Genomic DNA, 23545 nt, shown 5'->3' on the forward strand with positions numbered 1-23545 from the left:
GGGGTGGATACAACCAAATCGAGTTGAACACAGTCCCTGTCCCACGTGGGGCTCACAGTCTCAATCCCCATTTTCCAGATGAGGTAACGGAGGCCCGGAGAAGTGCAGTGACTGGCCCAGGCTCACACAGCAGACAAGTGGCAGAGCCGGGATTAGAACCCTTGACCTTCTGACTCCCAAGCCCGTGCTCTAGCCACTACACCATGTTGTTTCTCACGAGCAAATAAAACCCAGCAAACACAGTTATGTATTTGAGCTCTAAAATAAAGTTTCTGCAACAACCAGTCAGTCGATCAATGCTATTTATTGAATGCTTACACTGTGCAGAGCACTGCACTAAGCATTTGGGTGAGTACAATACAATAGAGTTTATAGATACAATCCCTGCCCCCAAGGAGCTTACAGTCTAGAGGGGGAAACAGAAATTTAAATGAATTATGGTTACGTACATCAGTGTTGAGGAGCTGAATGTGGGGAGGAGGATAAAACCCAGCAAACACTGATATATTTAGGGTCCAAAATAAAATTTCTACAAGAATCAATCATGTTTATTGAGTCCTTACTCTGTGCAGAACACTGTACTAAGTGCTTCAGAGACCACAACACAATATAATTGGCAGATACAATCCCTGTCCACAAGGAGCTTACAATCTAGAGGGGAAAATTCCATTTGTAAAATATTCTTGGTCTGTGCAGCCAAAGCTGATTTCTATCAATAGTACCTAGCAGTTTTTGAGGATGATGAATCACGGCAGTCAAGTTCAATGATAACTTACTATGACTGTTATGGATAACCTTCATATCATAAAACATAAGATTGATATTGTGTGTTCTGAGCCTCCTGCAGCAGTCCACAAAAGAGTTAAGGCTGATTCAAAAAGGACAATTTAGCGTTTTGTTGCAGGTCCTTTGGTGACTTCCCATGTGTAAATTAAAAGTAGAGTCTGAGTCACTTATTAATTTAATTCTCATTTGCTTGTTAATTATGACTAGGTTGATGGGACTAATTTTGATTCGAGGAAAAGGTTAGCTTGGTTTTAAACTTGGCTCAAGTTCCAGTAAGATTTCCAGTTTAGAAAAAAATGCTGGAAAAAAAGTTAATTGTTCCCTTTCTCAAAATTAACGAGGAGATGTCTATCGAAGCTTATTTGTTCCGGACTTTTGTGCTAGCTTGAAAAAAGCAGTTTGTGCCAGCCATTAATTGAAGCCAAGATCCATCCCTAGAAATGTCTGGGGCCTGAAACAACCCTTATATCCCTGAAGGGAGGATGATGTGATGGAGGGCTGCTTCCTCTTCCCATCTCTTCAGTCCAGTGTCCATTTTCCTCTCTATTCTCTTTTCCCGCTCCCATGGCCAAGTTCGAACCCAGCCAGCAGAAGATGGGCAATCTTGTTTTTTCTTCCGCTTGCATGACCAAGATTGCAACCTTGATAACTGGGGAGATATTAGAACAAATGATCTGACATCCATTTACAGTCACCTAGAAGAGCATGAAATACTAAGAAATACGCAACATAGTTTGGCGAAGAGTAGATCGCAACAGGCAAACTTAATCCCTTTTCATGAAAGAAAGTCGGACCACTCAGACAAGGGGGAAGCAACAGATATAATCTGTCTCCATTTCAGGAAGAGGCTTTGATTCTACATGATTTACAAACTAGGATAGTATAGTTTTAACATATATACATATGTCTCGTCATAAGAGTAGAAGCAAATATTGAATGTCCACTTGGAGTGGGGCTCTGTACTGGACATTTGGGATGTACAGGGTAATACAGTTGACATGTTCCCTGCTCCAAAGGAGCTTCCGCTCTACTGGGAGAGACAAATTTCAAACTATTTGTAACCACAGGGGTCAGAATTAATGTAGTGAGCAGCCATAACTACACATATGTACCTGCACATACACACCCTTTGAGACTCCTCATATGAGATCCATCCATAAATATATGTGCTTGTCCCTGGTAGAATTTTCCTCTACCCCGTTACAAGAGAGTAGAACTTCTCTTCTAACTTCTTTCCCAACTGTGGTGAACAGTGATTTCCTAAGAATTTCCTAAATTCTAAGAGAAGCAGCGTGGCTCACTGGAAAGAGCACAGGCTTTGGAGTCAGAGGTCATGGGTTCAAACCCTGGCTCTGCCACTTGCCAGCTGTGTGACTTTGGGCAAGTCACTTAACTTCTCGGTGCCTCAGTTCCCTCATCTGTAAAATGGGGATTAAGACTGTGAGCCCCACATGGGACAACTTGATTCCCCTGTGTCTACCCCAGCGCTTAGAACAGTGCTCGGCACATAGTAAGCGCTTAACAAATACCAACATTATTATTATTATTATTAACTTCTCTGTGCCTCATTTACCTCATCTGTAAAATGGGGATTAACTGTGAGCCTCACGTGGGACAACCTGATTACCCTGTATCTCCCCTAGCGCTTAGAACAGTGGTCTGCACATAGTAAGCACTTAGCAAATACCAACATTATTATTATTATTGTTAGAGTAGACACACACCCACACACCCCCACACACATGGCAATCCTTCATCTTCAAAGATGACACCACTGATGGTAAGGTTCTATTCGGTTGTGTGAATTAGACCGAAAAAACCTGTCAGCAACCCTGTTTTCATTTACAGGATGGATCCTTTGGCCTTAATATCCTGGCTCAATTTTCAGCCTGTCTCTTGGCATCTCAACTTTTGAAGTAATTGTGGTCTCCGTTAAATGCTTCCTATACATGAAACCACCTCTCAGGGTCGCACCTGGAGAGTTTCGACTAGGAGAGGGAGGGTCAAGCAGAGGCCTCTCCATTCCATTCCACTCCTAGCTTGGGCAGTGGCTAGCAAGCGGAAGGCCATCTGCTGCAAGTCAAAACTCTCCCGTGCTGGGCAGCAACGGCACGGGAGAGAGTCGAGGATGGAGACTCGAGTTGACTGTGAGGTGGGAGGCAACGGTAAACCACTTCAGTATTCTGACCAAGAAAACTCTATGGATCCACTACCAGAATGATTGCAGATGGAGGGGGAACATTCTGGGAGAGATGTGTCCATGGCGTCGCTATGGGTCGGTGACGACTTGACGGCATAAGACGAGATGATATGTGAAATACTGGGGTAGATACAAGATAATCACATTGGGCACAGCCTCTATCCCACATGAGGCTCACAGTCCAAGATGGGGAGGAAAGATAGGGATTTAATTCCTCTTTTACAGAGGAGGAAACTGAGGCACAGAGAGGTTAAGTGACTTGCCCAAGGTCACACAGCAAGCAAGGGACCGAGCCCTGGCTCTCAGATCCATGCTCTTAATAATAGTAATAATTGCTATTGTTTTTGTCTGTCTGTCTCCCCCGGTTAGACTGTAAGCCTGTAAGTGGGCAGGGATTGTCTCTGTCTGTTGCCGAACTGTACATTCCAAGCACTTAGTACAGTGCTTTGCACATAGTAAGCACTCAATAAATACTATCGAATGAATAATAGTATTTGTGGTATTTGTAAGCGCTTGCTATGTACCAGGCACTATACTAAACACTGGGGAGGATACAAGCAAATCATGCTGGACACAGTCCCTGTCCCAGGTGGGGCTCACGGTCTCAATCCTCATTTTACAGATGAGGTAACTGAGGCACAGAGAAGTGAAGTGACTTGCCCAAGGTCACACAGCAGACAAGCGGCAGAGCCGGGATTAGAACCTCTGACTCCCAGACTTGTGCTTCGTCCACTGCTCCATGCTGCTTCTCTTCCCAACATGTCTACCAACTTTTTTATATTGTACTCTCCCAAGGGCTTAGTGCAATGATCTCAGTAGATATAATTGATTGATTGATGGATGGATGGATAGGCCACATTGCTTTTGGAAGGCCTTGCTCCAGGAGAGCAATATCTCTCATCATCGCTGTGTGCCAAGCTGATCTATCTTCTGCGGGTATTCCCCCGACCGTCCATGATTCCTCCATTTAGGGCACTACGTTGCCCACCATTGTTGAGATGTCTTCCCTAGGTCTACCCTTTATTCTGACCTTCTGGCTTTCGTGTGCCCCCTTCAAATCACCCTTTAACAGATGCTTAGGTATCCTGCTGCCATCCGTCGCTTGTGCGTGCTCTGCCCGGTGGAGCCGTGATGCTACGATGACTGCTGCTTTCCTGGACCTCTTTACTGGTAAATCTTCTCTCCTGCTATTTGATATTGAGCATGAATTGAAGATGGAGCCAGTGAAACTGCTCTAGAAACCGGTCTAGGTCTCCTGGATATCACAACCGCTAGTCCTCTAACTTACGATAGACTGACGGGCTGCCTTGCACGGTTCATTTGCCCTCTGGAAGGCAGGGGACTGGATCAGATGACCTCTGGTAATGACCCCTTCCGGCTCTAATTTGTTACAGTTTCTGAGATGTAGTCAGATCTTTTTGAAAGACTTGTCCTCTGAAGCTTTTCTGAAAGACTTGTCCTCTGAAGGGTATTAGAGCATGGTTTGCCCTGTGTCACAAATAACCCCCAAATAACAGAAGGCTAAGTAAGAGTCAATGAACGATAATAATGACATTATTATTTTGGCACTTACTATGTGTCAGGAGCTGTTTCAATCCCTGGGGTGGATACACGCTTCTCTGGTTTACACAGTCCTTGTCCCACATAGGGCTCACAGTCTTCATCCTCATTTTACAGATGAGGTAACTGAAGCACTGAGAAGTGAAGTGACTTGACCAAGGTCACACAGCAGACAAGCGGCGGAGCCAGGATTAGAAACCAGGTCCTTTGGACTCCTGGGCCCATGCTCTCTATGCTCTTTTTTTCCGCGACAAGCTCAAGTTAAGCAGGGTTGGGGAAATCCTTCAGCAAGAATGACTCTACTGAAAGTCCATCGGTGTTTTCCAAATTTTCCAAAAGCAAGTAGAGTCTAGGGTTGGGGAGTTAGGATGGGGAAATGCCAATCTTTAGATTGTTGGAATACGGACATGGCCAGGCAGTATCAAAAAGGAATGGGGCCACTTGAAGTGAGGCTTAAATTGTTCAAACGAGATACCTATTTATAGTTGCAGACGGTCGGGACGCAGTGTGATCTAGTGGAAAGAGCAAGAGCCTGGGACTAAGAGGACCTGGGTTCTAATTCCGGCTCCACAACTTGCCTGCTGTGTGACCTCAAGCAAGTCATTTTACTTCTCTGTAAAATGGGAATTAAATCCTGCTCCCTCCCACTTGGACAGTAATCCCATGCGGGACAAGAAGTCCGTCCAATCTGACTATCCTGTATCTACTCCAGTTTTTAGTACAGTGCTTGGCGTATAATAAGAGCTAAGCAAGTACCAGAATTATTATTATTGTTATTATTGTTATTGTTACTCATCAACCAGATTCTGCCTGGAGTCCTGGTGTCTGGAATGGCAATCAGCATGGCCTACCATGTCCTGTCCTAGGAGTCAGGAGCCCTGGCTCTGCCCGTTGCTTTCTGTGCGGCCTTGTCGATGTAGCTTAACTCTTCTGTGCCTCAGTTTTCTCATCCATAAAGCAGGGATAAAATTCATTCAATTGTATTTATTGAACACTAACTATATGCAGAACCCTGTACTAAGTGCTTGGAAAGTACAATTCGGCAACAAATAGAGACAATCCCGGCCCACAGTAGGCTCACAGTCTAGAAGCGGGGAGACAGGCATCAATAGCATCCATATAAATAAATAGAATTATAAACACACACCCTTAAAATAAATAAATAGAATTATAAAAATGTACATCTATGCGCAAGTGCTGTGGGGCGGGGAGGGGGGTAGAGCAGAGGGAGGGAGTCGGGAGAAGGAGAGGGGAGGGAGAGCAGAGGATAAAGGGGGCTTAGCCTGGGAAGGCCTCCTGGAGGAGGTGACATACCAATCCTCCCTCCCTTTTAGAATGTGAGCCCTGTTCAGGGTAGAGACTGTGTCCGGTCTGCTTCTCTGGTGTCGACCCCAGTGCTTGGCACACAGTCGATGCTTAAAAAATACCATCATAAATGATCTCTTACCAAATGTTTGGGCTGGCAGAATTGCTCCACTTTTGCTGCCCCATCCAGACATCTAGAAGATAATAATAATAATAATGATATTTATTAAGCGCTTACTATGTGCCAAGCACTGTTCTAAGCACTGGAGTAGATACAAGCTAATCAGGTTGTCCGCTAATCAGGTTGTCCCTCGTGGGACTCAGAGTCTTAATCCTCATTTTACAGATGAGAGAACTGAAGCCCAGAGAAGTGGCTTTCCCAAAGTCACACAGCAGACAAGTGGCGGAGCCAGGATTAGAAACCACGTCCTCTGACTTCCAAGCCCGTGCTCTTTCCACTAAGCCACGCTGCTTCTCATATTCTCATATTTGTAGTCACAACCATTCCACTTCCCTCCCTCACTCAGCAACCTACGCGCCCGCACACACAGACTCATTCACTCAAATCCCACACAATTTAAGCTTTTACAGATTTCACCCCAGACTGAGGAACTTTTCCTTGGAAGCGTATATAGATATGGCTAGTGAATGTACGGGAGCCTCGGGGGGCGGCTGCCCAGATCATTCAATCGATTCATCAATTCATCAGTGATATTTACTGAGCACTTACTATGTGCCGAGAGCTATACTCCGGAGTTCAGTTGCCACCAAAGTCTTCCCAATGTCCTAAAATCCACTGAGGCCTCTCGCTGCTGGAGTTTAATTCCCTTGTTGCTGTGCAGTCACAGGACACGAAGGGAGTGAGGACTCTGGTTGGAATGAGGGCAGGACAAATGTCTGGAAAAGCAAACAAGTGGCAGGAAGCCCCTAGGCTTGGAGGGGGTCCTGCTCCCCTCGATGTGGCCTAAATTTGGATTTTTCATTCATTCGATCATTGATGATGATGACGGTATCTGTTAAGCCCCTACTATGTGCCAAGCACTGTTCGAAGCCCTGGGGTAAATGCAAGGTAATCAGATTGTCCCCCCCGCCGTGGGGCTCGCAGTCTTAATCCCTATTTTCCAGATGAGGTAACAGGTGCAGAGAAGTGAAGTGCCTCGCCCAAAGTCAAACAGCGGCTAAGTGGTGGAGCTGGGATTAGAACCCACAACCTGTGACTCCCAAGCCCGGGCTTTTTTCACTAAGCCAGCCTGTTCCCACTCTCTGAAAACAGTAATTCATTCATTCAATTGTATTAATTGAGCACTTACTGTGTGCAGAGCACTGGATAAAGTGCTTGGAAAGTACAATTCAGCAACAAATCGAGACAATCCCTGCCCATAAGGGGGGTGCAGTCTAGAAGGGGGGAGACTGGCATCAAAACAAGTAAACGGGCATCAAAAGCATCAATATAAATAAAAAGAATGATAGATATATACACATCATTAATATAAATAAATAGAATTATGCATATGTACGTATAGACACAGGTGCTGGGAAGGGAGGAGGGCGGCATGGCTCAGTGGAAAGATCCCGGGCTTGGGAGGCAGAGGCCATGGGTTTGAATTCTGGCTCTGCCACTTGGCAGCTGTGTGACTGTGGGCAAATTACTTCACTTCTCTGTGCCTCAGTGACCTCATCTGGAAAATGGGGATGAAGACTGTGAGCCTCACGTGGGACAACCTGATTACCCTGTGTCTACCCCAGCGCTTAGAACAGTGCCCTGCACATAAGTACTTAACAAATACCAACATTATTATTATTAGAGCAAAGGGAGCGAGTCCAGGTGAAGGGGAGGGGGACCAGAGGAAAAGAGTGTCTTAGGCTAGGAAAAGGGGGCTTAGTCTGGGAAGGGGGGCTTAGTTTTAGTTTCCAATGCTGCCGCTCGCCTTCCCTGCCTCTGAGGGAGGCCTGGATCAAGTTGGAGAGGCTCCGTAGAAATGGGAGCAGCAAAGCTGAGTGTGAGGAGCGGTTATCCCAGCTATTCCGCCCTTCCTTTGGCTTTGTCTGCGAGGCAAGGTTTCTCTGCCCTCTGCATGTAGCCTTATAGTTAAATGGGAATCATTTGAAGATCCCTATTGCAAACAAAGCATTGTTAATTTTCTTTTTAATTAAAAGGGGAAAACTGAATTTGAGACGAAATAGCTGCATGATCCCAGCTCACGTGAAGAGCAGGATTGAACAAATGATTAGTTGATTTATTCTATCTCGATCACCCAAGTGGGTAACCTAGGCCCAAAGACAAATGTTGGGGAACTTAATTAACTGGTTGGACTGTCTTCATGACCTCTATTGATGCTCAAAGATACCGAATGCCCCTTTGCCAACCCTTTGCCATATGAAACATTAGTTCTGTTATTCTGATTTTGCAATGTAGTGTACTGATGCTCCGTGTGGGCAGGGAATGTGTTTGTTGTTGTATTGCACTCTCCCAACCACTGAGTCCAGTGCTTGGCACACAGTAAGTGCTCAGTAAATGTGAATGAATGAATGAATGAATGATGTCACTTGGCACAACCAATCAATCAGTGGTATTTATTGAGTGGTTGGAATGTAATAGTATTTTAAAAGAATTTACTATGTGCCAGGCACTGTATTAAACACTGGGGTAGTCCCTTTCCCACATGACGTTCACATTCCTAACCCCCACTTTGCAGATGAAGTAACTGAGGCACAGAGAAGTTAAGTGATTTACCCAAGGTCATGCAGCAGGTAGGAGGCAGAGCTCAGATTAGAATCCAGGTCCTTGGATTCCCAGGCCCGTGCTGTTTGGAGCGGGGCATGGCTTAGCGGAAAGAGCCCGGGCTTGGGAGTCTAATCCCTGCTCCCCCACTTGTCAGCTGTGTGACCTCGGGCAAGTCACTTCACTTCTCTGTGCCTCAGTTCCCTCATCCGTAAAATGGGGATGAAGACTGTGAGCCCTAAGTGGGACAACCTGATCACCCAGCGCTTAGAACAATGCACATAGTAAGTGCTTTACAGATACTAACCTTAATATTATCTTCCACCCTAGTAGGCCACGCTGCTTCTCTACTGTTTGTGCAGAGCATTGTACTAAGCCCTTGAGAATGTATCATACAACAGAGTTGATAGACATAGTCAATGGTATTTATCAATTATATTTACTGAGCGCTTACTATGTGCAGAGCCCTGTACTAAGTGGTTAGAAGAGTACGGTACATTAGAACTGAGCAAGCACAGTACAACACGGTTCCTGTCACCCAGAGAGAGGCAGACATTAAAACGGATTAGAAGATGGGTCAGGCCCCCAGCAAGTATTCTCTAACCGGAGCCATTAGGTGCCCCTCCCATGTCTCTAAATAATGATAATGGCATTTGGTAAGCGCTTACCATGTGCAAAGCACTGTTGGAATATATAATACGGGGCCCACTTCGGAGCCATGGCACTAGGCAGCAAGAACCGAGGTGGAGAGGGACTGGATGTTTAAGATAAAAATATTGGACCTGGAGGCAGACCAGCTCCACATAGGGAAGACCAGCTGAAAAACAAGTGTTCTGATAGAAAACTGGATGAATGGTCACTCTAGTCTACGTGGGACATTTTTACTGATAAATTCTCACCCCTCCGTGGCTTTTCTGGAAAGAACCTGGGCTTCATGGGTTCTAACCCCGGCCGCACCACTTATCAGCTGTGTGACTTTCGGTGAGTCACTTTACTTCTCTGTGTCTCAGTTACCTCGTCTGTAAAATGGGGATTAAGACTGTGAGCCCCATGTGGGACAACCTGATAGCCTTAATAATAATGTTGGTATTTATTAAGCGCTTACTATGTGCCGAGCACTGTTCTAAGCGCTGGGGTAGACACAGGGGAGCCTTGTATCTACCCCACTATTTAGGCCAGTGCTTTGCACATACTAACCACTTAACAAATACCATTATTATTATTATTATCTAGACTGGGAAGACCCACCAGAGAAATGCTTTTCTGGAAAGAGCCTGGGCTTGGGAGTCAGAGGTCATGGGTTCTGACCCTGGCCGCACCACTTATCAGCTGTGTGACCAATGGGCAAGTCACTTAACTTCTCTGTGCCTCAGCTACCTCATCTGTAAAATGGGGATTAAGACTGTGAGCCCCACGTGGGACAACCTGATTCCCCTGTGTCTACCCCAGCGCTTAGAACAGTGCTCTGCACATAGTAAGTGCTTAACAAATACCAACATTATTATCTATCAGTCAATCATATTTATTGTGAGCTTACTTTGTGCAGAGCACTGTACTGAATGCTTGGGTGAGTACAATATAGCAGAGTTGGTAGACATGATGTCTGCCCACAAGGAGCCTAGTCTCTAGAGGGGGAGTTGGACATTAATATGTCAATCACAGATAGGGATGTAAGTGCTGTGGGGCTGAGAGAGGGGCGAATAAAGGGTGCAAATCTAAGTTCAAGGGTGATGCAAAAGGAAGTGGAAGAAGAGGAAATGAAGACTTAGTCACGAGGCCCCTTGGAGGTGATGTGCTTTTAAGAAGCCTTTGAGGTGCAGAGTGTGATAGTCTCAGATATGAAGGGGCAGGGAGTTCCAGGCTGTAGGCAGGATGTGCTGGCTATGGGTCAGCTGGGAGATAGATGAGATTGAGGTTCAGTGAGAAGACTGGCATTAGAGGAGCCAAGTGGGCGGGCCGGGTTATAGCAAGAAATCAGGGAGGTAACGTAGGAAGGGGTGAGGTGACTGAGGGCTTTAAAGCCTATGGTAAGGAGTTTCTGTCTGATATGGAGATGAGTGGGCAACCAATGGAGGTTCTTGACTGGAGAAACATGGACTGATCTTTTTTCAGAAAAATGATCCGTGAACCACAATGAAGTATGGGTTGAAGTGGAGAGAGACAAGAGGCAGGGAGGTCAGTGAGGAGGCTGATGCTGTAATCAAGGTGGGATGGGGTAACTGTTTGCATTAACATAGTAACAGTTTGGATGGAGATGAAGACGTGGATTTTAGCCGTGTTCTAGAGGTTGAACTGACAGTACTTGCTGACAGATGTGTGGAATGAGAGAGAGGAGTCGAGGATAACGCCCAGTTTACAGGCTCGTGAGATGTGGAGGATGCTGATGCGAAAGTGCTGGGAAAGTCACGGGCAGGGTGGGTTTTAGGTGGGAAGATGAGGAGTTCTGTGTCGGACCTGTTAAGGTTGAGATGTCGGGGAGACATCCAGGTAGAGATGTCCGGAAGGCAGGAGGAAATACGAGACTGCAGAGAAGGAGAGAGATCAGGACTGGAGATGTGGATTTGGGAATCATCTTCATAGAGAAGGGAGTTGAAGCCGTGGGAGCAGATGAATTCTCCAAAGGAGTGGGTGTAGATGGAGGATAGAAGGGGAACCAGGACTGAACCTGGACGGACTCCCACAGTTGGGGTGAGAGACTGAGAAAGAGCAGCCGGAGAGTTAGGAGTAACCTGTAAGCTCCTTGAGGCCAGGAAATGTACCTATCTACTCTGTTAGAATGTCCTCTCTCAAGTGCTTAGAATCGCACACGGTGAGGGCTCAATAAATACCACTCACCGATCGATCGATTGATTGTCTGATGTACCATCCTCAGGGTCAGCAACCAAGTTAATGACGTCAAGCATTCTTCAAACAGGGAAATACCAAGGAGGGGGAAAATGCAGCTTCCTGCTAGTTGTTGTTTTCTCTTTGCCAAGAAAGGACAGAGCTGACTGAAGAGGGAAACCCGACTACTGTAGTCACGAATCTTCAGAATTTCCAGCACCCTCCAATGGTGCACTGAGAGTAGTGGGGAAGTTTTTCCCGAGCGGGTTGCGGGAAAGGGAAATCTAAGCAGCTGGACTGTTCCCCTTGAGAAACACTCTTAACCCCGAAGAAAAGATCGAGGGTTGCCTGAACAAACCCCACTCCCCAAATTTATTTTCCAAAAAATATTTTTGTGAACCAACCAACGTTCTTTAACTCGGAGGGAACAAAGAGTCATGAGGGTGGTTGTTGGCAGAGTTAAGCTGAGACAAATAAAAACACCATCTGTTGATCCAGTTCAGCCCTCAGCATTATCTCATCTGAGGACGTGGGGAGTTGGAAGAACTTTTTTCACAGAAAAATAGCTACTTCAATGTGGCAGAACATTTTAAACTGGCTTTTGAATCTGCAAAAAAGAATTCCTTATACTGCACCCCTCAAATTGCAAATCAAACAAAATTTTTCATCTGTGAATTGATCATATTTTAATATTTTAAACAAAAAGTTCAATCTCTGTGTCCTCTAAATAGCCTTTCTCACTTCTTTTTTCAACAGAATTTAAGAGTTTTTCCCCTCTCAGGGTCGCACCTGGAGAGTTTCCAGTACTCTGCCTGTCTCGGCTACAGGAGGGAGTCAAGCAGAGGCCTAACCGTTGCATTCTTAGCTTGGGCAGTGGCTAGCGAGTGGAAGGCAATCTACTACAAGTCAAAACTCACCCATGCTGGGCAACAGCTGCATGGGAGAGAGTCAAGGGCGGAGACTCAAGTTTACTGCGAGGAAGGCAGCGACGGTAAACCACTTCCATATTTTTATGAAGAAAACCCTACGGACCCACTACCAGAACGATCGCAGATGGAGAGCGGGGCATTCCGGCAGAGATGTGTCCTTGGTCTCGCTATGGGTCAGAGACGACTTGATGGCATAAGACAAGACTTTTAAAATCATCCAACCCAATTATCATGTACCTATCCCAGTGTTTAGTACAGTGCATATAGTAAGAGCTTAGCAAATACCAAAATTATTTTCAATTCCCTCAGCATCGAAAAGCTGGTTTAACCGAGAAGCTATGGCCACCCCATGGTAGAATGAAACGGACAGCACCAGATTGAGAAGCGACATTTTCCCCAGCTGTTCTATTCTCAAGATCTGGGGGTGGCTCACGGCAGGGCTATAGACACCTGCATTAGAGTAAGGGACGTTAGTGAAGCTGCTTTCGTCTTCAAAGCCTCCACCCTCATTTTCCTCTGAAAAGTGGGGAATGGTGGCAATCTGAGCATCCAGTCTCACCCAGATCACCAAAGGGATTCATTAGGAGCAAAGAGGAAAAAAAATAAGGATTTTATTTGGGATGAAAATCTTGGAACACCAAGAGGGCCATCAGTCAATCAGACAGTCGATGATATTTACTGAGCACTTACTGTTTGCAGAGCAAGTTCTAAGTGCTTTAAAGAGTACAGTAAAACAGAGTTGGTTGATATGCTCCCTGCCCACAACAAGCTTATAGTCAGAGTGGGAGACAGACATTCATTATTATTATTTTTATTATTATTAAGTGCCATCGAGTCGTTTTCTATTCATAGCGACTCCATGGATATACTTTCTCCAGAACATCCTGTCCTCTGCCATAATCCACAACCTTTCTAACGGTTCTTCCGTTATTTTTGTTATGGTCTCTATCCAGCTAGCTGTTGGTCTGCTTCTCCCTCTTTTTCCCCAGACTTTTCCTAGCATTAATGTCCTCTCCAGAGAATTAGTCCTCCTGATTATGTGTCCAAAATACACTAATCTAAGTCGAGTCTTTTGGCTTATCAAAGACCAGTTTGGTTTCAATTGCTCTAAAACCCTTTTGTTTGTTTTTGGGCAGTCCATGGTGTTTGCTGAAGCTTCCTCCAGCACCGCATGTCAAAAGAATAGGTGTTCTTTCTATCCTATTTTTTCACCGTCCAGCTTTCGGATCCAAATATTGTCACTGGAAACACCGTAGGATTGACAACTTTTATTTTTGAGGCAATAGTTACATCAACACATTTCATGGCTTTTCACAGAAACAAATTATGGGTATGTACATAATCAATAAATAATAAGCAATCAATAAATGCTACTGTAATACTGCTAGTCCTGCTACTAATATAATGACTGTTACTATTATTAAGGGGAAATGTAGGCATGGGATTTGAAGCAGCTTCTCTAAGGGTGGACCATCTGATCTAGACTCCGAGTAATAATAATAACTGGTGGTATTTGTTAAATGTTCTCTGGGTGCAAACCACTGATAGGAACATAGGATAATCAGACTGGTCCCACACAGGCTCACAGTCTAAGCGAATGCAGGGAGAACAGGCATCTCCATTTTATGGGTGTGGAAGCTGAGGCACCAAGAGGTTAAATGGATTGCCCAAGGTCACACAGCAAGCAGATGGTGGAGCTGGGATAAGGTCCTGAGGTCTGAGGCCTATTGCTTTTTCCCTGAGGTTATGCTGTTTCTACAATGGGTCCAAAATTACAGTGAGGATTCACAAGGGAACTCAAGTCAGAATTAACAATTAATTGTGCTGCTCCTTTTGGAAAAAAAAATAGTTTTGGTAATGTCATCAGAGTTATTCCATCACCTCATTTATATCTTCAAAAGCTTTCTCTTCTTTCTTTTGCAAGGGGCAGTTGGGGTGGGGGCGGAAAGAGGGAAGTGAAAGGAGGAAAGAGACAACATTACCTGTTCTGAAGTGGAAGCTTAATGTAGTGTTTAGGGCTGGCAACCTCCTGCTGGTTTCGGTTTTCTCTTCTTCTGGAGTCTGTGGATTAGGAGTGATGGTGGTTTCCTAAGAGAGCCAAGGAAATGTGAACAAAAAGTGATTTTTCAGCCCAAAGAAACTTAGTCATTTATAAGAACTTTCACCTAATCCCCCTTTGACATACGGGCAAACCGGAGCCCGGTCAGATTGAGTGATTTGCACCACAGCCAAGAGCTTGTCTGCTGCACAACTAAAGGACACGCCAAGCCTGCCATTGTCAGGGCAGGGCCCCCCATTAAATCAGAATTTCCCAGCTTGGGGATCCCAGAGCAGCTGGCCCTGAACCATTAGGATTTTTGGGTGCGTGGGCACTTGGAAGCGGGTTTATAATGCATGGCAACATGCCCATTTTTGCTTCTTCCCCACTTCCAACCTAACCTAGTACCTAGTAGTTGCTTAATAAGTACCATTATTATTATTACTCTAAAGCAAAATACCTCATATAAACAGCATCGTATGAGAAGAAATCAGTCAGATAATGTTGATCACATATTAACTCAAAGCAGAAATAGTATCGAGAATAGTTCTTGTTCCTTACATAAGTATCTCATTTACATGTAGCCAATAGCATGGAGCATTAAAGGTGTAGGAAAAGAGATGTTCACAGTAATATTAATGACTAAAGTACAGTGCTCTGCACACAGTAATCAATCAATCCATTGTATTTATTTAGCTCTCTCATTCACCCCACACATCCAATCCATCACCAATGCCTGCCAGTCTCACTTTTAAAATATTGCCAGGATCTGCCCTTTCCTCTCCGTCCAAACAGCTATCTTACTGGTACAGGCTCTCATAATATCCCGGCTGGATTATTGTATCAGCCTTCTCTATCTCCCTTCCTCCTGTCCCTCCCCAAGCCAGTCTATTCTTCATTCCGCTGCCTGGCTCATCTTCCTGCAGAAACGCTCTGGGCATGTCAGTCCCCTCCTTAAAAACCTCCAGTGGTTGCCTATCAACCTCTGCACAAAACAAAAACTCCTCACTCTTGGCTTCAAGGCTCTCCATCACCTAGCCCCCTCCTACCTCTCCTCCCTTCTCTCTTTCTACCGCCCACCCCGCATGCTCCGCTCCTCTCCCGCCCACCTCCTCACCATCCCTCGGTCTCGCCTATCCCGCCGTCGACCCCCGGGTCACGTCCTCCCGCGGTCCCGGAACGCCCTCCCTCCTCACCTCCGCCAAACTAATTCTCTTCCCCTCTTCAAAGCCCTACTGAGAGCTCACCTCCTCCAAGAGGCCTTCCCAGACTGAGCTTCCCCTTTCCCCTCTGCTCCCTCTCTGCCCCCCCTCCGCCCTCTGCTCCCTCAGCTAAGCCCCCTTTCCCTCTGCTCCTCCCTCTCCCCTCTCCCTCCCCTCAGCCCTGTGTCATTTGCATATATTTTTATTACCCTATTAATTTTGTTATTGAGGTGTACAGCTCCTTGATTCTATTTATTGTGATTATGCTGTCTTGTTTTTGTCCGTCTGTCTCCCCCGATTAGACTGTGAGCCCGTCAATGGGCAGTGTTTGTCTCTATCTGTTGCCGAATTGTACATTCCAAGCGCTTAGTACAGTGCTCTGCACATAGTAAGTGCTCAATAAATACTATTGAATGAATGAATGAATGAATATTGAGCACTCACTGTGTGCAGAGCACTGTCCTAAAGCATTTAGAAGAGTACAGTATAACAATATAAGAGACATTCCCTGCTCACAAGTTTTCGGCCTAGAGGGGGAGACAGACATTAATATCCATAAATAAATTACAGATATGTACATAGGTTCTGTGGGGCTGAGAGTGAGCACCACTGATGGAGTGACTGATTAATTCCCCTATCCAACAGAAGAGTTACGATGAGCCATTATGATTTCACCTAGAATAAAAGGAAACAAGAAGGGGAAAGCAGCATGACCTAATAATAGTAATAATAATGGTATTCGTTAAGCACTTACTATGTGCCAGTCACGGTTCTACATACTGGGGTAGATACAAGATAATTGGGATGGACACAGTTCCTATCCCACTTGGGGCAGTCTTAATCCCCATTTCACAGATGACAGAACTGAGGCCCAGAGAAGTGAAGTGACTTACCCAAGGTCACACAGCAGAGAAGTGGCGGAGCTGGGATTAGAACCCACGACCTTCTGACTCCCAGACCCGTGCTCTATCCACTAGGCCACGCTGCTTCTCTAGTGGAAACAGACCTGGTGGAAAAAGCACAGAGTCATGGGATTTGGGTTCTAATCTCAACTCTGCCACTTTTCTACTCTGTGACCTAGGGCCAGTTTCTTAACTTCTTTGTGCCTCAGTTACCTCGTCTGTAAAATGGAGATTAAGACTGTGAGCCCCATGTGGGATGTGGATTGTGTTCAATCCTATTATCTTGTATGTCCCCCAGGTCTTAGTTCAGTGCCTGGCACATAGTAAGCGCTTAACAAATACAATTAAAAAAAAAAAAAAGAGAAGAGATTGACCCATAACTCATTCTGGGCATATTTATCACTAGTCCACCTCTTTTTAGACAATTGTCAGAGGAGAAAGAGACAAAATGGAAGCCCGGGACACTGAGTGTCTAAAAGAAGAGGGAAAGTGAAAAGGGTCCCGGTCCATATTAATGAGCATGCTGACCTCTCCCTGAGCTCCTTCCCAACAAAACTGCCCAACAAAGAAATTCCCAGTGATTAATTTCATCGAGAAATATCTCTCAACTCCTAATCAGCCTATGAAGAAGCACTGCAGGATGTCTTCTCACTAGCCAAAGCCTCCACGTTACTAATCACTCTTTGGTTCCCGAAACAGCCACATCAGAAGGTAAAATGGTCTACTTCTGTAGGAAATTCTCAAAATCAACAAACTAAGGCACAAATCAAAGTTCAGTAGCAAGGACGCATAAAGTATAAGCTCCCCGTGGGCAGGAAATAACTAAGAAAAGCCCAGAATTGCAGTAATCGCTTTTCTCAAGAGAGACTAACAGTTAAAATCATCTCCCCAAAATAACTATCTGGTCACATACCAGAAGCTTTTGGAAAATGAAAACTACTCATTTTCCATCTGGGACACATGTCCTCGTGGTGACTACTAGTGAAAACTTGAGTAATGAATTTTCTTCTACCAAGCACACTCGATGAGGCAAGATTAGCAAGAATATGAGACCAAAAATGGCTTAAGGGGGAAAAGTGGGGGGAAAATACCAACAAGGAAAATTTGTAAGGAGGCACTGATAGCTGAAATACGCTTGAGCGGAATAGCCAATTAATCAATAGCATTTCTTGAGCACCTTTGAATTCAAAGCACTCCCCCTGCTGATTTTGTTTTTATTTTGCTTATTCGTCCATGTGGTGCTTTAATCTTTCATCATTCCCGATGTGTCTGTTTCCCATCCTATCATCCTATTTATACGTTTAGATCGTGAGCCCCCGAGGGACAGGGACCAGGTAGAGCTTAATAATAAGGACCAGGGAGAATACAATAGAAACGAACCCATGTCCCCAGCTCTCAGAGCACTTTCAATCCAATATACTAAGAATATTAGTTCTTCTTCTTACTTAAACTGTGAGTCCCATTTGGGACAGGGCCTATTTCTGAACCGATTAATCCAGAGCCTAAAATGGCACTTGTCGCTGTCTAAGTGCTCAACAAATACCATAATAATAGTAGCATACCCAGAGTACGGCCACACTGTGGACCTTCCCTTATCCCCGGCTCCTCCCCGCAGCCCCTCCTCCATGACTTCATTCATTCACTCATTCGATTATTGAGCGCTTACTGTGGGGAGGGCACCGTACTAAACGCTTGGAAAGTCCAAGTGGGCAGCGGAGAGAGACAACCTTATCCAACAGTGGGCTCACCGTCTAGAAGGGAATAAGAACGATGGTATTCGATAAGCGCTTACTGTGTGCCAAGCGCTGTTGAAAGCGCTGGGGGAGAAGATACAAGGCAATCAGGTTGTCCCACTTGGGGCTCACAGACTTCATCCCCATTTTCCAGATGAGGGAACTGAGGCCCAGGGAAGTGAACAGGTGGCAGAGGCGGGATAGAACCCACGACCTCTGACTCCCAAGCCTGGGCTTGATTTCACCCCTTCTACCACTGCAGACATAAGGCTAGGAACAAAACATTTAGCAAAGTCCTCCCCCCAACCAAGTTACTAAGGGAATAGACCCATTTCTCATTGACTCCATAACTCAATTAGTCCTTGAGGATGACGTCACTGTGGAGGTGACGGGGACACCTTGCTCTTAGCGCCCCCTGCCGTATCACATCCCACTTGTAGTGGACGGAGAGAAGATGGAAATAGTCGACAATTTTTCTCTCCTGGGATGCCTAATCAATAGTAAAGGAAAGAGTAGCCAAGAAATACGCCGAAGATTAATATTAGGAAGACTCGCTATGAAGAGCCTGGAAAAATTCGGGAAATGCGCTGATGTAACTATTGCCAAGAAAAATAAAATACAAATTGTCAACTCTATGGTGTTCCTAGTGACAACATACGAATGCGAAAGCGGGTCAGTGAAAACACAGGATAGAAAGAACGTCGCTTCTTTGGAAATGTAGTGTTGGAGAAGGCTTTTGTGAATAATAATAATAATAATAATGGTATTTGTTAAGCTCTTACTATGTGCAGAGCACTGTTCTAAGCGCTGGGGTAGACAAGGGAATCAGGTTGTCCCATGTGGGGCTTGCAGTCTTAATCCCCATTTTACAGATGAGGTAACTGAGGCACAGAGAAGTTAAGTGACTTGCCCAAAGTCACACAGCTGACAAGTGGCGGAGCCGGGATTTGAACCCATGACCTCTTCCTCCAAAGCCCGTGCTCTTTCCACTGAGCCACGCATGGGTTGCCCCAAAGACAAACAAATGGATCTTGGAGCAAATTAAACCAAAGTGGACTTTGGAAGGCCAAATGACTCGACTTACATTAGTATATTTTGGACACATAATCAGGAGGACTAATTCTCTGGACAAGACACTAATACCAGGAGAGGTCCAGGGAAAACATGCAAGAGGCAGAACAGCAGCTAGACGGATAGAGACCATAACAACGATAACGGAAGAACGATTAGAAAGGTAGCAGATTATAACAGAGGACAGGACGATCGGGAGAAAGTATTACGTGGAAGAGGCAGAACAGCAGCTAGATGGATAGGTACCATAACAACGATAACGGAAGAACGATTAGAAAGGTTGCAGATTATAGCAGAGGACAGGACGTTCGGGAGAAAGTATATCTACAGAGTCGCTATGAATTGGAAACGACTCGATGGCATTTAATAATAATAGTAATAATAGGGCAAGGATAGAAGAAAACCTACCTCTTCCACCATCCACCACTGCCATCTATTGTGACCTAGTCCTTTTACTTGAATCCGATTGCTCAAACCGTTTGAGTCTTCCCACACTCTTTTTCCTCTGGTGCTTCTGAACTCTATCCAGATTTCTTCTCTGATCTTTCTCCATTCTTCCTCCGTATTTATTATCATTTTGTGTAAACCTTTCCACCTGAGTGAGTTTCATCGTCTGTCGGGCTTTACCCTGAATTACACGTCTTTATAATGGTGTTGGCTGTCGTTAAGCAGCGTGGCTCAGTGGAAAGAGCCCTGGCTTGGGAGTCAGAGGTCATGGGTTCGAATCCCGGCTCTGCCACTTGTCAGCTGTGTGACTGTGGGTAAGTCACTTAATTTCTCTGTGCCTCAGTTACCTCATCTGTAAAAAGGGGATTAACTGTGAGCCTCACGTGGAACTACCTGATTACCCTGTATCTAATGCAGCGCTTAGAACAGTGCTCTGCATATAGTAAGCGCTTAACAAATACCAACATTATTATTAAGCCCTTAGTAAGGGTGCAACACAATGCTGGATACAAGATAATGAGATCTCTCCTGCTCTGCGGCTCTGCATTTCCTCCCACCTTCAAGACATCTCTACTTGGATGTCCTGGGAGTCAGAGGTCATGGGTTCGAATTCCGGCTCTGCCACTGGTCAGCTGTGTGACTGTGGGCAAGTCGCTTAACTTCTCTGTGCCTCAGTTACCTCATCTGTAAAATGGGGATTAACTGTGAGCCTCACGTGGGACAATCAGATTACCCTGTATTTACCCCAGCGCTTAGAACAGTGCTCTGCACATAGTAAGCGCTTAACAAATACCAACATTATTATTATCTCAAACTTAAAATACCCAAACTGAACTCCTTATCCTCCCACTCAAACCCTGCTCTCCATGTGATTTTTCCCATTAATGTAGACAACACCACCCTTCCCCCAAATAATAACTGTGATATTTGTTAAGTGCTTTCTCTGTGCCAGGGACTGCACTAAGCATTTGGGCGATACAAGCCAATCGAGTTGGACACAGTCTCTGTTACACAACAGGCTTAATCCCCATTTGAGAGATGAAGAAACTGAGGCCCAGAGAAGTGAAGTGACTTGTCCAAGGTCACAAAGCAGATATATGGCGGAGTCGGGCTTAGAACCCATGACCTTCTGACTCACAGGCCCATTCTCTATACGCTAGGCCATGCCGTTTCTCACAGGTCCGTGATCTTGGCATTATCTTTGACTCATCTTTCTCATTCAACTGATATATTCATTCTATTAGTTCTCTCAGTTCAACTTTCCTGACAGCTAAAATCCACCGTTTCCTCTCCATCCAAACCGCCACCACATTAAACCAAGCACTTATCCTATCCTGCCTTGATTACTGTGTCGGCCTCCTTGCTGACCTCCCTGCCACCTGTCTCTCCCAGTCCAGTGCATAGTTCGCTCTGCTGTCCGGATCATTTTTCTGCAAAAACGTTCAGTCCATGTTTCCCCACTCCTCAAAAAACTTCTAGTGGTTGCCCATCCATCCCTGCATCTAACAGAAACTCCTTGCCATTAGCTTTAAAGCATTCAATCACCTTGCCCCCTCTTAGGTTAGCTCCCTGATTTTTTATTACAACCCAGCCCACATACTTAGCTCCTCTAATGCCAACCTACTCATTGTACCTCAGTCTCCTCTATCTCGCCGCCGACCTGTTATCCACATCCCACCTCTGGCCTGGGATGTTCTCCCTCTTCATATCTGACAGGTGAATACTCTCCCCACCTTCAAAGCCTTCCTGAAGGCACATCTCTTCCAATAGGCCTTCTCTGACTTAAGCCCTCATTTCCTCTTCTTCCACTCCCTTTGCGTCACCCTCGAACTTGAATTTTTTTCCCTTTATACACCCCTCCTTCAGCTCTCCAGCACTTATGCATATATCTGTAATCTATTTAATTGATGTTAATGCCTGTCTTCCCCTCTGGACTGTAAGCTCATTGTGAGCAGGGAACGTGACTACCAACTCTGTTTTACTGTACACTCCCAAGTGCTTAGTACAGAAGCAGCGTGGCTCAGTGGAAAGAGCCTGGGCTTGGGAGTCAGAGGTCATGAGTTCGAATCCCAGCTCTGCCACTTGTCAGCTGTGTGACTTCACTTCTCTGTGCCTCAGTTACCTCATCTGTAAAATGGGGATTAACTGTGAGCCTCACGTGGGACATCCTGATTACCCTGTATCTACCCCAGTGCTTAGAACAGTGCTCGGCACATAGTAAGCGCTTAACAAATACCAATATTATTATTATTATTATTACAGACCTCAGCACACAGTAAGTGCTCAATAAATACTACTGATTGACTGATTGTTCCTATCCCCCACTGGGCTCATGGTCTAGGAGGGAGAGGGAACAGATATTTTATTCCCTATGAACCACGTGTAGGACAGGGACTGTGTCCAATTTGATTATCTCGTATCTATTCTAGAATGTAGCATAATGCTTGGCACACAGTGTAGGCTAAACAGTGGCTTAGTGGAAAGAACACAGGTCTGGGAGTAACAGGAGCTGGGTTCTAATCCTGGCTCTTCCACTTGCCTGTTGTGTGACCCTGAGCAAGTGATTTATCTTCTCAATGTCTCCGTTTCCTCATCTGTAAAATGGCGATTCATTACCTGTTCACCCTCCTACTTAGACTGTGAGCCCCATGTGGGACAGGGAGTGTGTCTGATTTGATTATCTTATATCTGCCCCAATGCTTAGTACTGTGTTTGGCACACGATAAGCACTTAAAAATGCCATTATTATCAACAAATACAATAATAGTAATTGCTATTGTACTTAAGCAAGAACTTAAGCGACTTGCCCAAAGTCACCCTGTAGGCAAGTGGTAGAGCTAGCTGGTTCTAGAAACCAGGTCTCTTGGCTCCCAAGCCCCTAGTCTTCCCACTGGGTCATGAATATGTATATATACATATATATATATGCATATATAAAACCATTATATATAATAATGGGTTTTGTTCAGTTCTCTTCTTTTTTTCCTTTGCCATTTAGTGTGATTGGAATTGTTCTAGTTAGCATTTCATCAGAACTAAACACTTCAGTTTCTAAAGCCTGTCACATCCTACCAATAAATCAATTAATGGTATTTACTGAGTCCTTACTGTTTGTAGAAACTGTGCTAAGCACTTGGGAGAGTACAGTTCAACAGAGTTGGTAGATATGTTCCCTGTCCACCAGAAACTTTCAGTCTTGGGGGAGCTAATTCTTTTCTCACCTTTGCTTTTCAGTGTCCTTAAATTGCTTGAGGGTGGTGATGAACTCCAAATGCATATTGAATGGGAACTTTCATCTTGAAATGAAGGAAGCAAAATTTCAGTACCTAGGTATAGGCAAATGTAGTATTGGTCACCAACTGAAACACTGTTTTAAATTTTTAAAACCTTTGGGTTTCTTTGGACCTAAAATTTAATTCCAGTTGCTAATCAAATCCTTCTCTGAGGTTTGGGATAGCAAGTCTCAACAGCTTCCGAGATAGCAACGGATTTACCTCGGAGGAATTTTGTGTCTGGTTAGATTTCTGATCGAGTTTCTGATTTCTCTTTTACATTGGAAAAAAAAAGTCTTTGATTGTCCTTCATTAATCACTTTTTTCAGATGATTTCAGCTGGACAGTGCCTGTTGGGAATGAGCTTTCTTATTCCGTGACTCAGGAAATTGCCAGGCCCACAGGACAAGCTAAAATTGTGGCATTTATTAAGCACTTACTATGCACTAAGCACTGGGATAGATACAAGATAATCTGACCAGACACAGTTCCTATCCCACAGGGGACTTGCAATCTAAATGGAGGGAAGAGCAGGTTTTTTATCCCCATTTTACA

At 45.0% G+C, this 23545-nt stretch overlaps 1 long non-coding RNA gene across 2 annotated transcripts; it reads right to left on the reverse strand.

Moving 5' to 3' along the window:
* Window positions 1-622: 622 nt before the first annotated feature.
* Window positions 623-23034, reverse strand: LOC114815611. Of its 2 annotated transcripts, XR_005660627.1 has the most exons (4): window positions 22940-23034; window positions 14308-14413; window positions 5994-6045; window positions 623-1435 (listed from the first exon to the last, which is right to left on the reverse strand). It is a non-coding gene; the product is annotated as an uncharacterized LOC114815611 (long non-coding RNA). The 2 variants fall into 2 exon arrangements; XR_003763407.2 differs by lacking the exons at window positions 14308-14413; window positions 22940-23034 and adding an exon at window positions 6582-6733.
* Between the last annotated feature and the right edge of the window lie 511 nt (window positions 23035-23545).

This window comes from Ornithorhynchus anatinus, chromosome 12 (genome assembly GCF_004115215.2).
Source record: "Ornithorhynchus anatinus isolate Pmale09 chromosome 12, mOrnAna1.pri.v4, whole genome shotgun sequence".
In the NCBI taxonomy this organism is placed as follows: Eukaryota; Metazoa; Chordata; class Mammalia; order Monotremata; family Ornithorhynchidae; genus Ornithorhynchus; species Ornithorhynchus anatinus.